Consider the following 15,871-nt stretch of genomic DNA (forward strand, 5'->3'; position numbering starts at 1 on the left):
TACTTTCATGGAGCTGAATACACAACCAAAACTTAATTGCTTACAGTTCCTCCTGCAAAAATTAAATATATGCTGTAAGATTCTTAGTGTCAGTTTCTTGAATTTATTCCCTCACCTGACCTTGTTGAGTAGAATTTTAATAATTTCTCTTCGCCTCACTCTCTCTCTCTCTCTGCCTGCCCCCCTCCAGCCCCTGTCTCCCTTTCTTCTTCTTCTCTTCTCTTTCTGTCTGCAGGTGAGATTGAACATACTCACACATCATTTGCATTGATAAATGCTGATGACAACGTTTAACAAGCAGCGATATCACTTACTATGCTATCAAAGCAGCTATTCAGTAACAGTCTTTCATGTTTTGATTTTATTGAAATGAGGCATCTATTTACAAGTCAGTCAAGTTCCACATATAAGTCTCACCTTTAGTGGTCATACTGAAGCCATTTCTCCAAGGCTTGAGCAGTGAGGAATATATACTCTGATCATCCCATGGGTGGGTGTGCCTTGTCCAGCGAGTACAATGAAGACTCGGCTCTCAAATGAAGTTTTAAGGTCTTTATTTTTATGGGAGAGCTTCTGAGCCGAGTGCCTGGTTCTTCCTCCTCCTCCACCGCTGCTGTCTTCTTTTTCTTCTCTTGTTGCGCAGCTCTCTCTCTCCTTCTTCTCTTGTCGTGCAGCTTTCTCTCTCCTTCTTTTCTCTGGTGCAGCTGTCACTTCTCTCTTCTTCCTCTCTCTTCCCGCCACGGCCACCTCTCCTCTTTTCTTGTCCCACAGCTGCTGCCTGCCCTCCTTGCCTTGCTTGCTCCACCTTGCTTGCTCCCGCCGCACAAAATATGCAGCTTTATGGGATAACAGCCAATCACCTTAATGGGTCAGGTGTTTGACTCGTGGAGACTTAATGGTGGGTAATGAGGACATGTACTGATCACGAGCTAAGCACGGAGGCCGAGGAGATCAGTCAGCCAATAGAAAGCACTTGCAGCTGGGCTTCTCGGCGCCATAGGGCGATGCCAGCCACCACTGCGGGCCCTACAGGGCAGCGGCCTCCAACATGAGTGGGACTCAGAACACACAGACACAGGTTTCCAAAATGTGTAGTCTAATTTCTAAGTACTTCACTTAGCCATTCCTTGCTCGTCATAGATCTGAAGTCATGGAAGGTTTACAAACCAGTTTGAAGATAAGCCTTGGCATGTTCTAGTAATGAAGTCACATTTCCCTTTGGATTGTGGGAGTAGTTGTTGCTTACTGACTTGTGATTTCAGTCCACACTACAGAAACAACAATGTCTTTAACTTTCTTTTGAAAATGTACACTGTTTTATAGCTGCCAACATATTGTCCAGTAAAAATATGCCAACGTTTGAAATGATGCTCATTACCTAAAACAGGTGTTCTGATGTAAATAAGCAGGATTGAAAAGTATTTTTAGTAACATAATACAAATTATCAGAAAACATGATTTATAACATCTATTTTATAGCCTCTTAATATATTTTACAATATTAATGTTCTGAATAATCCTGTAATAAAGAAAGCCATATTTAGTTCATTTAACTTAATTTAATTCATATTTTTCAAACTGTTTTTTCCCTTTTTGAAACTTCACATGATACCCTACAGAATAATGTCAATTCAAAGAGAATAACACCTTGGAGCAAAGAAACCATAAGAATTTCCACTATTGTTTAGTTTTTTATTTAAGGGCTTGTCTCACATTGCCTTAAATTTAATATCTGGGCTGACCATTTGGTAGTGAACAATATTAGTTTAGATTTTACCTTTATTCTCTATTTTATAAGAAAATTAATGGAAGAGATTAAGCCCCTTCAAAATTGTGCATTCAAATCTTATCCCATACATGTCATGAAACATTAATAATGCATGTATTTATTTCTTCAATAAACAGCTGTTGAGTTGTTCCTAGTTGCTACAAAGTGAATAAAAATTAATATGAATTTTAGACTTAGATTAAGAAAAAATACAGAACCACATATAGTACTCTAGTAATAGTTACACAAAAAATATTTTCTTAGAATTTACTACAGGGCAAGTACAGTGCTAGGCATATCTCATAAATGACTCATTGAATAATAATTATTATGATCGTAGAATAATACACTTTTAGATCCTCAATTTATACATTAAGAAATTGAAGTTCAAAGACACCATGCGATTTTGCCAATGTCAAATAGTGGGAAAGTTTTGATAAAAGGGTGCATGGTTACTAACAAAAGGAATCCACTAGAAATAAAGAGACTAAGATTGAGAAAAATATTGTATGATTAGGATTTCATGAAAGAGTAGATATGCATCAAATAGGATCAAGGATTCCCATGCAAAGAATTCCGTATGACAGCACAGAGGACTGAAATGACATAATGATTTGAAAAACTTCACATTTTGGTAGGACTGTGCCAAATTTTCACCTAGAGAAAAGTAGGCACAAGCAATGGTTTGGAAATGAGTTATAACAAAATACGATAAATTAAGTATTAAAGTAACTTACTTTACTCAAAGAAGAAAAAGTCATGCAAATCAATGATTATTCTGGTAGTGTGTGTGTGTGTGTGTGTGTGTGTGTGTGTTTATACAATGTTGAAGAAATTTTATTTCAGAAAATTTATATCTAAAAAAGACAATAGTGAATATTCTAAGATGTGGAATCACAGATATGGTTTCAACATTGAAAAAAATGAAACATGCCATTTTGGATATCTTAATATCCTGTCACCCTTTCCCTTTTATGAAAAGAGACCTACAGGCAAAATTTTATGGTGTCTTTTTTTTTTTTTTTTCAGGTTGGCAATGTGTCCATTTACAATTGTTCTGCTTTATGAACTTCCTTGGAATTATAAAAGTATGGAAGAAATTAAATGCCAATAAGATGTAAAGTATGTTAGGTAAGCTTTCTGAAAAAAAAATTTTTAGAGTAAAAGATGGCTCCCATGTAGCTTCACTTCTGATTATTTCATTTCCCAATTCTTTCTCGCTAAAAGATACATATAATGCTTAAAGTTACATCAGATATCTAGAACTGGCTACCTAATTTACAAGAGCTGGTGTAAACAACAATGTCAGGCTCCTGTTGAAAAATTTGGGGAAAAATTGCCAAGTAAATATAAAATATTTTCTTTAATATTTTGTTACCTTAAAACATGGAAAATTGTAGTAGTGATACATGAGTGACAATATAAACAAAGAAAATAATATTACAAAAGAAAATTTTTGTCTACAATTTTATATGACATAATCAATCATAATGCCCTAGTGATGCAATATTTTATAGGATGACTTTTATTTTTTCTCTTCTTTGCAAATCCATTATGTCTTAAAATTAAATATTGCTAGTAATATTATTCAAAGTAGTATAGTTAAACTTTATGTCAGTTTCTCTTAAATGCAAGATTTTTTGCAAATTTTTAATAATTTTTTAACTTTGGGAAAGATCTTTATGCTGAAAATATTGGTACTGCAGTTGTCCAATATAATTTTTTAGAATGTGAAATTTTATGATCTGGTTCTGATGACTTATTTCAAAATATATCTTTTAGTGCATCTGGAGTATTTTTTTTTTCACAAAAATGTTTAATCCTTCACAGAAATTACTTGCATAAGTCTAAATTTAGTTTTAAAAGTTAATTTATGTGATGGCATTTCATTGTATCCTCTAACATTTTCTATATCTGTCTAACCATTTCAGCTGTTTGGCTTACAAATTGTTCATTGCCTTCTATGCCTTGGCCTTACCAAACATTACCACACTGGACATCTCCATACTGCATATGTACAGGCTTTATTTAACCATGGGCTTCACTTACAAAACACAAACTCAATGAAAAAATTGTTAAAAATTTTGGAAGATTATTAAACCAAGACCAGTAGCCCATGTGGAAGTGCATGAAGTTTCTACCCAAGCTGATCTTGCAAGTATCATGTGACATTTTGATATACAGATACATTGTGAAATAATTACTATACTCAAACTGATTGATGTATCTATCTTACCATGCCACAAATTCACCATTTTGTGTATATGTGGTAAGAACATTTAAGATGTCTTCTCTTGGAAAATTTCAGTTATACAGTACAGTGTTATTAGTTATAGTTGTAGTTATTTTAAAGGCAAAATGTTGGTGAGGGAGTTATATGATAAGAATGATGAAACAGAAAGAAAATAGAATTTAGGGTCCTTATTAAAAATGGAACCACCATACAACTCTCCACAGCCAACCTTTGATTTCTCCTTAGGTCATAAACAAAAGCAAACAAACAAATAAATAAGTAGTTAAATGAGTAAACCACTTTTTTGTCAGTATCAAATACAATACTGACAGACACATAAAGAAACACCCAGAACTGTGTTGCAACAAGTAACAAAATTTAAAATATGGAATTGTAAGGAAAAGAATTAGCTGTAGGCATTTGTGAACCGTGATACTAAAATCTCAACTGTTGTTAAGCTCTCTGTTGGCACATTCAAACTCTTGATTCATTTCAGACAAACTTGTACTTTGACCCTTGAGCCACAGACTGCTTGCTGACGGAGGTGCAGTCTTAGAGAAAAAGAAGCAAATCAGAATCTCTTTCTTATTTATTTTATCCAAGTGTTTCTTGAAGGAGAAAATCTCACCAGATAAGGAACAGTCACTTTGCCTGCTGAGAAGGAAAAGAAAACCAGTTTGTTAAACCCTCAAGCTGTAAAGGAACATTCAGTGTGTTTCTGAATATTTGTAAACTTTCATAGTTCAAAACACTCTGTCTCTGTATGCCAAGGAGAAGTTGTTGTAAGCAGTTGCAATGCAACAGTCTTAACAGGAGGAAAGATTATGATCTAAAGACTTTCTCTAGCACTTGCTGTTAAGATTTCTCTGCTTAAATGGAGAATTCCAGCTGTAATCAAATGAAAGATGATGCTCCTCCAATTTGATACTTCCATTTTGAATTCCTCAAGAGAGGGTCCATTTACTCAAGGGTTAATGAAGTTTATAGAGAAGAAAAAAGGCATTGCCTAGACAACCTCTTTACATCTGGTTGCTAATTGAAAGCATTATTGAGAACTAAGTGAGCAGAGCATTTACTATGTCTCTGAGGAAATTGTTTCGCCAAAGGAATTCTGAAAACTGCTAGAATGAGTGTGAAGCTTCCATTCCTAGGGACACTCAGTGCAGCGGGAAATGATCTGAGAAAAATACCTTGCCTTTATCTAAGGCACTTCTTTAGGGTCTACCTCAGATAGAGTTCGAAAGAAAACATGATGGGATTTGTCCCAGAGGACAGATCCAGGAGCTGAGAAAAGAAGGAAGCTGGGGTTGGGGGCATTGCCCCAAGATAAAGACCAGGGATAGAATGACCACCCAAAACTTAACTTTTCTGCCAGGCAAGGAGGATTGATCATTCCTGCAAAGCAGGATTTGAAGGTTTTTCTGACCTGAGACCAGGTACTTCCCAACTCTTCTTTTCCAATGAGGAATCGTTAGTGCAGTTTTCTGGTTCCTTCTTCAGCTTTGTCTTTTACTTGTGCTGAAATACAGACAACAGAAGTAGTCATTATGGCTCACAATAGCATCTCCTGAATATGTCTAAAGTGTGTTCAGTAATTTAGGAAACTTTAGAAGAATGTACCTGTGGTAATGGGTGGGTATTCTATTATTTCATGGGAAGAAAACACACGAGTATAGTAGTCACACAGGTAGAAGATGGCAGGTACTGTAAGTTAATCAATTTCCATTTTTATTTTTCTGGTAGAAAAAAAATTCACCACCCCAGGTTGTTTTTCATCTAGAAGATACCATAAGGCACAAGGGCTGGGGAGATAGCTCAGTTGGTAAAGTGCTTGCCTTGCAAGCACAAGGCCATGGGTTCAATTCCCAGCACCACCTGAAAACAACAACAACAACAACAACAACAAAAAAACTATGGTTTAGGTTTTACCACCTTTCCCCTGTTGTTTTTTTTCCATTAACTTTCAGCCTTCTACCTGAAGTAGTACACGCCTGATTGCTAGTGGTATCAGAGCTCTCCTGCAACCTTGAGGGAAAATACTAAACACTGAGGAATAAAGCTGAAAGAGTCTTGATGGGACTATGGCATCTGTATTCTGTATTGGTCTACACAACCCTAAATAAGTGAGGAAAACAAACTGTTTACTTTAACTGAGCCAGTGATTACTGGGGGTTTGAAACTTCAGAGCCAAATATTTGTGTATTAAACAATATACTAAGTAATCAGCAAAGACCAGAAAGTTATTTTTTTAATTTATATTTTTATTGGTTCTTCTCAGTTATACATAACACTAGGATTTATTTTGACATAATTATAAAGGCATGCACTATAATTTGCTCTAATTCAGTCCCCAGTACTTCCCCTTTTCCTCCCTTCCTCTCTTCTCTGTTCCCTTCTCTCTATTCGGTCTTTCCTCTCTTAAATTTCAGGGTTTTTTTGTTTTGTTTTTGTTTTTTTTAATTAGTTTATTGTGACTATATATGATGGTGAGATTTGCTGTGATATACTCATAGAAGTACATAGGAAAGTTAGGTCAGATCCATTCTATTGTTCTTCCCTTATCCTATCCCTCCTCCCTCTCCCTCAATCTCCTTCCTCTACCCCACTGATCTTTCTTCTAATCCATCTCTCTCTCTCTCTCTTTATTTTGGACTGGTTTCTGCATATCAGATAAATCATTTGACCTCTGAAATTTTGGGTCTGGCATCCTTTTACCAGGAAAAACTATAATTTCATTTTTCTTTATAGCTACTACTGCATTGTTTATATATAAAACACATTTTCCTTACCCATTAATCGTTGAAGGGCACCTAGGTTGATTCTAGAGCTTGTCTATTGGGAATCATGCTGCTCTAAACATTGATATTCCGCCATTCCTACAATATGTTGATTTGAGATCATTTGGATATATACCAAGGAGTAAGATAGTTGGGTTATGTGGTGGTTAGATACTTTTTTTTTTTTTTTTTGAGAAATCTTCATACCGTTTGCCAGAGTAGTTGCACTAATTTTCAGTGCCACCAACATTGAATGAGTGTACCTTTTCTCACACATTCTTTCCAATTCCTATTATGATTGGTATTCTTGATAATTGCCATTCTGATAGGAATGAGATGAAATCTTGTTGTGGTTTTGATTTGCATTTTCCTAATGGCTAAAGATGTTGAACATTTTTTCATGTATTTGTTGGTCATCTGTATTTCTTCTTTTGAGACATGTTCAGTTATTTTGCCTATTTATTAATTGAATTATTTGGTAGATTTTGGTATTTTTTTTTTTAGTATCTCATATATTTTGGATATTAATGCCCTATCTGAAGATCATTTGGCAAAGATTTTCTTCCATTCTGCAGGCTCTCTCTTCATGCTTTTAATTGTTTCCTTTGCTTTTTTATTTGATGCCATCCTACTTAATAGTTTTTGGTTTTATTTCTTGTGCTTTAGGAGTCTTGTTAAGGAAGTCGGTCCTTGTGCTGATGTGTTGGAGTGTTGGGCCTACATTTTCTTCTGGCAGTCGCAGACTTTATAGTTTAATTCCTAGGTCCTTGATCCACTGTGAGTCAACTTTTGGGCAGGGTGAGAGATAGGGGTCAAGTTTCATACATGTATATCCAGTTTTCCAAGCATTATCTGTTGAAAATTATCTTTTCTCAAACATATATTTTTGGTACATTTGTCTAGTATCAGAAACTGTATTTATGTGGGTTTATTTTTGTGTCTTCTATTCTATTTTATTGGTCTTCAAGTCTGTTTTGATGCCAGTACAATGCTTTTTTTGTCACTATATTTCAAGACCAAACATTCCTTTAAGGAACAACAATTTCATGCAATCTTTCAGACCTCGTTTATGGTGTATATCCATCTTTTGCCCTCATTATTTTCTTAGCAACTACAGTTGGAACTTTGAGGCAGACTGACATTTTGTCTTTAAGAATATTAGTTTGAGAATCAGAATTCATGAAAAAATGTGACTAGTAGGTTGTTAAAAATGTGGCAAAACAGGTTGGTAACAGTTTCAACTTGAAATGATATTACAATGAATACAAAAGCTTGTTTTCTTATACTGATCTAGATAAAAATAAAAACTTTACTCAATATTTGATCAGGGAATTGCACAAGTTCAGAAAATGGTGAGCTTATATGCTATAACTAAGTGTTTCAGTGATATTTTCCATTGATGCTACTGAAGATTGTTAATTCCCCCAAATATACCCTAAGTACTAAATACTATATTTGTATCAATGCTTAGAAAGACTAAAATAAATATCCCTGCCCTGATGCTTGTGATCCTGATTTTTTTAAAAAATATTGCTTATTTTTATAGTAACATTAAGATTCTTACACATCTTTTTCAGATATTTGCACATTTACTTCTTTTGTTTATTTATGTAAATACCAGAAGCTTTTATGAATTAGATTTTAGTCATACTCTAAACTATGGCCAAGCAATCAGGCTTGATTTAGTGATATAGATATCCTCCTACAACTTTATGTATGAGTTGCTTTCCCATCTCCAGCAAATGGAAGAAAATTTGTTAAGTATAGTAGAAAACTTCACAATTGCATGAAAATCATATTTTAGTCCTTTGATAAAATAATAGCTAACATCTATACAGGTTGTAATTATTTTTATTTTTTATTTTGGGGGGGATACTGGGGATTGAAATCAGGGGCACTCAACCACTGAGCCACATCCCCAGCCCTATTTTGTATTTTATTTAGAGACACTGTCTTACTAGGTTGCTTAGTGCCTTGCTTTTGGTGAGGCTGGTTTTAACTCGCAATCCTCCTGCCTCAGCCTCCTGAACCACTGGGATTACAGGTATCTGCCACTGTGCCCAGCTCAGATACAGTAATTTTTAATGGCTAGGTGTTTTTATAAATTTGATTGCATTTTTACAAATTCAATTATTAATACATTTATGTCAGATGAACTTAACATAATTATGTACCTTAAAATTAAATATAAATGTGCTAATATATAACAGATGGGATACAACAAGATACTTAAAAACATGATCTATCATTAAAGAGAAAATGTGTAAGAATAAGACTCATAAAGCATGAAATAGCTCTCACTGATTACTTTCAGAGTGTCAGAAATCTTTAAATGACTGATTCAATTTTTTCAATTAAAAACCATGAAATATAAATATTGAAAAGCAGTATTTCCAAAATATTAATTAGTTAATGTTTCTAAAATGGATGTGATTAGCACTGAATATAAACCAAATGATTAAAACCAAAATGTGTGAATTCCTATAAGAAAACACTACTTAATGATACAAATCATGGAGTAGCTGAGGAGTTCCTTTTGAATATAAATCATTCAATTTTATCTGGAAAAAGTGATGTAGCTTACATCTACTGGTAAAGACCTGGTAAGTAATTTACTCTGCACAGTTTATAGTTCTTTGTTGGTTACTCACATTTAAAGAAACAGTATCCATGCAGTTAAAATAGCTGCCCCTGAGAATGTCTACCTTAAATGCCAGGCACATTAATCAAAGGCATCGTAATTGTCTTTCAGTTATTGTGGTTCACTTTGGGAAAGCAAGTTTCACATTTGTTGATTTACTTCCTTTCTAACATAAGTGGCTCATATTTGTACTGTGTTCCTCAGCTGCCTGCAAGGTATAAAGCAATACACCAGGATTTCCAAGGAGTGAGAAATTCTAGAGCCCCTTGTACCAGACTCAATAATGAAGTTGTTTGTAGTGTTATTGGTGTGTCAGCTTCTGAAAGTGCTAAAAAAGAACAAGATATCATAAAATAAGAAAAAAAACTTATTTGGGATGAATTTTAATACTGTTTTAGATATTCTTGAATGATCTGAATGAATGACAGACAAAATAACAAGAACTTATGTAAAAACAGAGTAGAGGTCTTCTAGTAAGGTGAGTCTGGTTATATTGCATATGTGCAGTTTATTTTACTGAATTGAGATTCAATTTTGAATGCTGGACTTAATGCTCTGGATTAAAAAATGCTACTGTCATAGTCTGTGTAACTGACAGTAGTCTTCCCTCTCTACCCTTACACTGAAAGAATCTCAGCTTCTCTCCAAGATACATACTATATGTATTTTAAAAACTAATGTGTGTTTGAAGAAGTTTAAAATTATTAGTCTTCTTTCAGTGAAAAAGTTCTTTTTCTATCTGGACCACTATGACATGTTAATCTAGGTTAGTCTTAGATTCTTGATGTATTGATGGTGCTGTATGCAAAATAAGCATGATTTTAATGTACAGAATGAGGATAAAAAGAAATTTCACTAGAGAAGGAATATGTAAAATAGCCTTGAATTCTTCCTGCTTCATTATAATTGCTTATATACAGAACTAATTTACAGAATTCTGACATGCTATACAAAAAAATCTTTAGGAAGTAATTGAAGATTAAAAATAGCAGCTTCATACACATAGAATTCATTGCCCAATTAAAGCTACAATCTCCACATACATCTTTATCTTCAGAATGGTACTCATGAATATGCAATACATGATAGAATATTCCAACATCAGTGCATTCAAACTTTTGAAATTTTTGTTAAAGTATATAAATATTTCCTCCTAAATAAAGTACTTCCTTGGTCATATGTGGAATCCTATTAAGAAAGAGAATCAATATCTTAGTTGAGGAATTAGAAAGATGCATTTAATACAGATCGTTTTATGTTAATCTGGACATTCCTTACAATTTCAACTTTAAACCAGATTTTAAAATTTTTGGTACTTCTATCACCAGTTGATTCAATTATGGTGATGATAACTGACACCATCTGCATTCATGCAGTTTAATTATCAGAACTGAGAATGGAGATCATCTTTGTCAAAGTAACTTTGCTATTTGGTCCAAGAAAAGCTTTCCTGTTTTACTTCAGGAAGATATGACTTTAATGAATATACTATCTCTCTGTTTCTTCATAAAATCCCAGTGCATCAATTTATTTAAATAAGTTTATTCATTTGAGTAAATAGTTTACTTATCGAACAATAGTTCATTATTTAGGATTCCTGCATTAAGAGACACATCTTTAATATCTTGAGAACAAACCCCAAATACCAATCCCAAGTTTTCATTTTCCAGTAAAATGACCATATAAATGTGTTTGTGTGTGTGTGTGCATTTTATGACAACACTGATAGATAACATCAGTGAAGAAAATTATGTATGCTTTTCAGAACACAACATAGTCAAAGTAGAGATACATTTTAAGATATCATTATGTAATTGGTGCTTTAATAGTTTCTAATGACAAATACATTTTCTAAATAGTAGATTTGCATTAATAATACAGAAAATATTTAATGAACTTATTCAGGATGGTAAATTCTCTGAGCATTATTGTATGTTTATGTATATTTGTGGTAACCAAGAACTAATTGTCAATAGATAATGTATTCATAAATCTATTCATAATCTATTATATCACTCTATTAATAGATTTATGAATTAATAAAAGAAGAAGAAAAACATGAGAGGAGATGCATCAAAAAGAAAAGAATGAGGGAAAGAAAGAGAAAAAAAAAGTGGAAGGAAGGAAGGAAGGCAGGAAGAAAGGAATATTTTTTATGGCTTTCCTCTTGAAAGTCCCAAATTTTTATAACCATAACTTTGTGAATTGGTAGCTCCATCAAATGACAGAAACTTAGAAATACCAAGCACAGTATTTGTGACATAAGGTGGATAAACTACAGCACAATAGATTTAGTGAATATTTCAGTAACAATTCACTCTACTAAGATCACACATACATAATAACTCCACGGATGTGCTGCAACAGGCTTCCACTCACAGCAATAATGAGAAAACAGACATTGTCAGAACTAACTTCCATGTAACTCTGGAAAATAATCAGCAACCAAGTGACTGCTGGAATAAGAAAAAGGCAACTTCAGAATGGTAAGAAATCTGTGTGGTATTTTTACTCATCCTTGACTAACCTCCTTCCTTTAACAGTAGCAGAGAATAGAAGATACAGAGATAAACCCACATAAATGCAGTTATCTCATACTAGACAAATCATACATTAGAGAAAAGAGAGTCTCTTCAACAAACGGTGCTGGGCAAACTGGAAATCTATATGTAGCAAAATGAAATTAGACCTCTATCTCTCCCCCTGCACAAAACTCAACTCAAAATGCATTAAGGACCCGGGCATTAGACCACAGACCCTGTGCCTACTAGAAAAAAAAGTGGGCTCAAATCTCCATCATGTAGACTTAGGGACTGAATTCCTCAACAGGACTCCTAACATGCAAAAAGTAAAATAAAGAATCAATAAATGAGATGGTATCAAAGTAAAAAGCTTCTTCACAGCAAAGAAAAAAATCCAGAAAGTAAAGAGAAAGCCTACAGAATGGGAGAAAAATCTTTGCCACCTGTACCTCAGATACAGCATTAATATCCAGGAGGTATAAAGAACTCAAAAAAAAAAAAAAAAAACCAGCAAAAAATAAATAAATAAAACAAATAACCCAATTAATAAATGGGCAAAGGAACTGAATGGGCACTTCACAGAAGAAGAAATACTATTGGTTAACAAATGCATGAAAAAAATGTTTGATATCTCTAGCAATTAGACAAATGCAAATCAAAACTACATTGAGACTTCATCTCACTCCAGTCATAATGGCAATTATGAAGAATATAAGTAACAATAAATGTTGGAAAGATTCTGGGGAAAAGGTACACTCATACATTGCTGGTGGGACTCTGAATTGGTACAACAACTCTGGAAAGCAGTACAGAGATTCCTCAGAAAACTTGGAATGGAACCAACATTTGATCCAGTTATCCCACTCCTAGGTTATATCCAGAGAACTTAAAATCAACAAACTCCAGTGACATAGCCAAATCAATGTTTATAGCAGCTCAATTCACACAAGCTAAGGTATAGAACAAGCTAGGTGCTCTTCAACAGATGAGTGGATAAAGAAAATGTGATACATATATAAATGGAATATTAGCCATAAAGAAGAATGAAATTACGACATTTTCCAGTAAATGGATGGAACTGAAGACTATAACTCTAAGTGAAATAAATCAATCCCAAAACACCTAAGGTCAAATGTTCTCACTCATATATGGATGTTAACTCACAATAAGCAGGGGTGAGGGAAGAATAGCAGTTCACTGAATTAGACAAAGGGAAGAAAGGAAGGGAGAGGGGATTAGAATAGGGAAGATGGTAGAATGAATTGCATGATTCCTATATTTTTATATGAATACACAACCATTGTAACTCCACATCACACACAACTACAAAAATAGGAAGTTATACTCCATGTATGCATGAAATGTCAAAATACCTTCTACTGTCATGTGTAACTAAAAAGAACAAATAAAAAAAGATTTAAAAGAATGTTAAGTAGTATAGCAATTATGGAAAAAAGGTTTGGAGGTTCCTCAAAAACTGAACAGAGGTTGGCACAGTGTGGCCCAGTGCCACAAGCCTGTAAGCCGAGGGGTTAAGAGGCTAAGGCAGGAGATGGTCAATTTCAGAGCCAGCTTTAGCAACACAGCAAGACTCTGAGCACTTAGTAAGATCATGTCTCAAAATAAAAATTAATTTTTAAAAAGAGCTAGGGATGTTGCTCAGAGGTTCAGCACCTCTGGGTTCAATCCCTAGTACAAAACAAAACAAAACAAACAAACAAACAAAAAACCAATAAAACCTAAACATATTACCAACAATTCTATTTTTAGGTGTATATCTAAAAGGATTAAAAATAGAGACTCAGATACTTATACGTCAATGTTCATTGACTATACACAATAGTCAAAAAGTGAAAAAAATGCAATCGTTCATCAACAGATGAATGAATAAACAAAATGTGACACACATACACACACACACACACACACACAATCATGTAACTTAAAAGGGAGTTAAGTCTGGACCCATGCTTACAACATGTATGGAACCAGGAAGCACTGCACTCAGTGAAGCCAGGCACATGAGGACAAATAGTCTATAATTTAGTGAACCTCAACTATCTAGAATAGTCAAATTCAGAAGCAGATTAAAGTCTGCCAGAGACTAGGGCAAGAGAAGAATAGAGTGTTATTGGAGAATGGCTGCAGAGTTTCTACTTGGTATGATGAAAAATTTTGAAAATAGTGATAATGGCTGCACATTTTCAATGTGATTAATAGCAGTATAATTCCTGGTATGAATAAATAATAAATATAATAGAAAATGATATTTTCTATGTTTCAACACAATGTAAACATAGCCTTTAAAACAAATATATTTGTAGAGATAAAGAAAATTAGTATCATGATAAGAAAGTCAATCGCCAGGAAAAAAAAAAAATCCAATTGACTTAAAAAAAATCCAATTGACTTAAAACACACACACACACACTATTATAGGGACCCAGTTCCCTTAAAATGTCTCTAGACATTTATATCAAATATTACATGAATTTGACCACTCAGTACATTTTTAAAGTAAAGGGATCTATAAAATATTTAACTTTCAAATCACTTTTCCTCCGGTAATAGTCTGTTAGATAAAGTCATCAGATGCTGTGAATGACACACACAGTGTGTTAAAGAACTAGATCTTTAACAATGAAGTACTTTAAATGAACACAGTGAATGGAAGTTTGCCTCTCACTAATAAGTACCTGGAAGGCAAGTAGGTGATCTCAATTACTTTCCCCTCACAGCTTGAGTGCTTGGAAAGAGGGAGAGGTGTGCTCAGAGTTGGTGAGGCATCACTGGCAGCACAGAGACAAAAATCAGAGAACTGAAAGGGCCTGAGGCTGTCATCTGCAACAGTCTCATGACACTGGGCAGGTGCAGATTTAAAGCAACTGAAGCAGGTGGCTATGGACGACATGTGCAATCCTGCTCCAAAACCACTTTTATTTTTTTGGAGTTTGTTCATCATTATCAGAAATCCTAAGGCTGAATAGATAATCAGTAGTAATTCCCTTTCATTCATATCAGACCACTTCCAGACCACATCCTGGCTGGATGCATGTTATTAAAGAGATTTTAACTGCAGGGACTACACCTATTTGTACTTCATACTCGGCAAACCCGCATGTAATATTCTCTTGATAGTATTGTGGCAGAGTTTACACAATTTTCTTGTTTATTAAAAATATTGTTAGTGATTTCATAAATCTGCATGGACTGTAAGGGAATTAGCTTTGCTCCTGATGTGGTAAAAAATCATCTCAGTCAAAATATGTCATGTACATGAAGAAGGATAGGAAACATTATTTTACTATTCATTTATTTATAACAATTTTCATTTCAATGCATATTTAGGTTTCAAGGATAATAATTGGACCAAAGTCAGAAAGCACAGAATATCCCAAAACAATAGACTTGGTTTGTTTGCCTTTGGTCAGTTATCTATTGCAAATACTATGTTTGTGTCTTCTGTGATCATTAACTTCTGAGCAGATGAAATGATGAGAGAGAAATGACATGGTAAAGATAAAATCTACACAATTTAATAATAGTTTTCAAAGAACATATGAAGCACAATATTCTAAAACTTAATTCCAATGATAAAGAAAGAAGTGGCATAACATAAATCCAGTCCTCAGCCACTGTTTGGAACAAGAGAAAGCTGTCTCATCTAAATCTATTTATGTTGCAAGGCTCAGAAGGTAACCATGTGACTAATAGTCCTGTAAGCAGAATTAAGCATCAGTTCACTTCGAATGAAGACCTTCACAAAAGAATTTTACAGCTAAGCTTCCTCAAGTAGGCTTATAAATTGTGTATTTCCTTGCTTTATAAAGATTTCTTTAGAATTTAAAATATATAACCATGAGAAAATTTTGCAGCTATTCTGTGACATATGAGTCAGTTTGAAAATGGTCATTTCTTAATCAAACTCAA

Source organism: Sciurus vulgaris (assembly GCF_902686455.1).
Source record: "Sciurus vulgaris genome assembly, chromosome: 4".
Taxonomy (NCBI): Eukaryota; Metazoa; Chordata; class Mammalia; order Rodentia; family Sciuridae; genus Sciurus; species Sciurus vulgaris.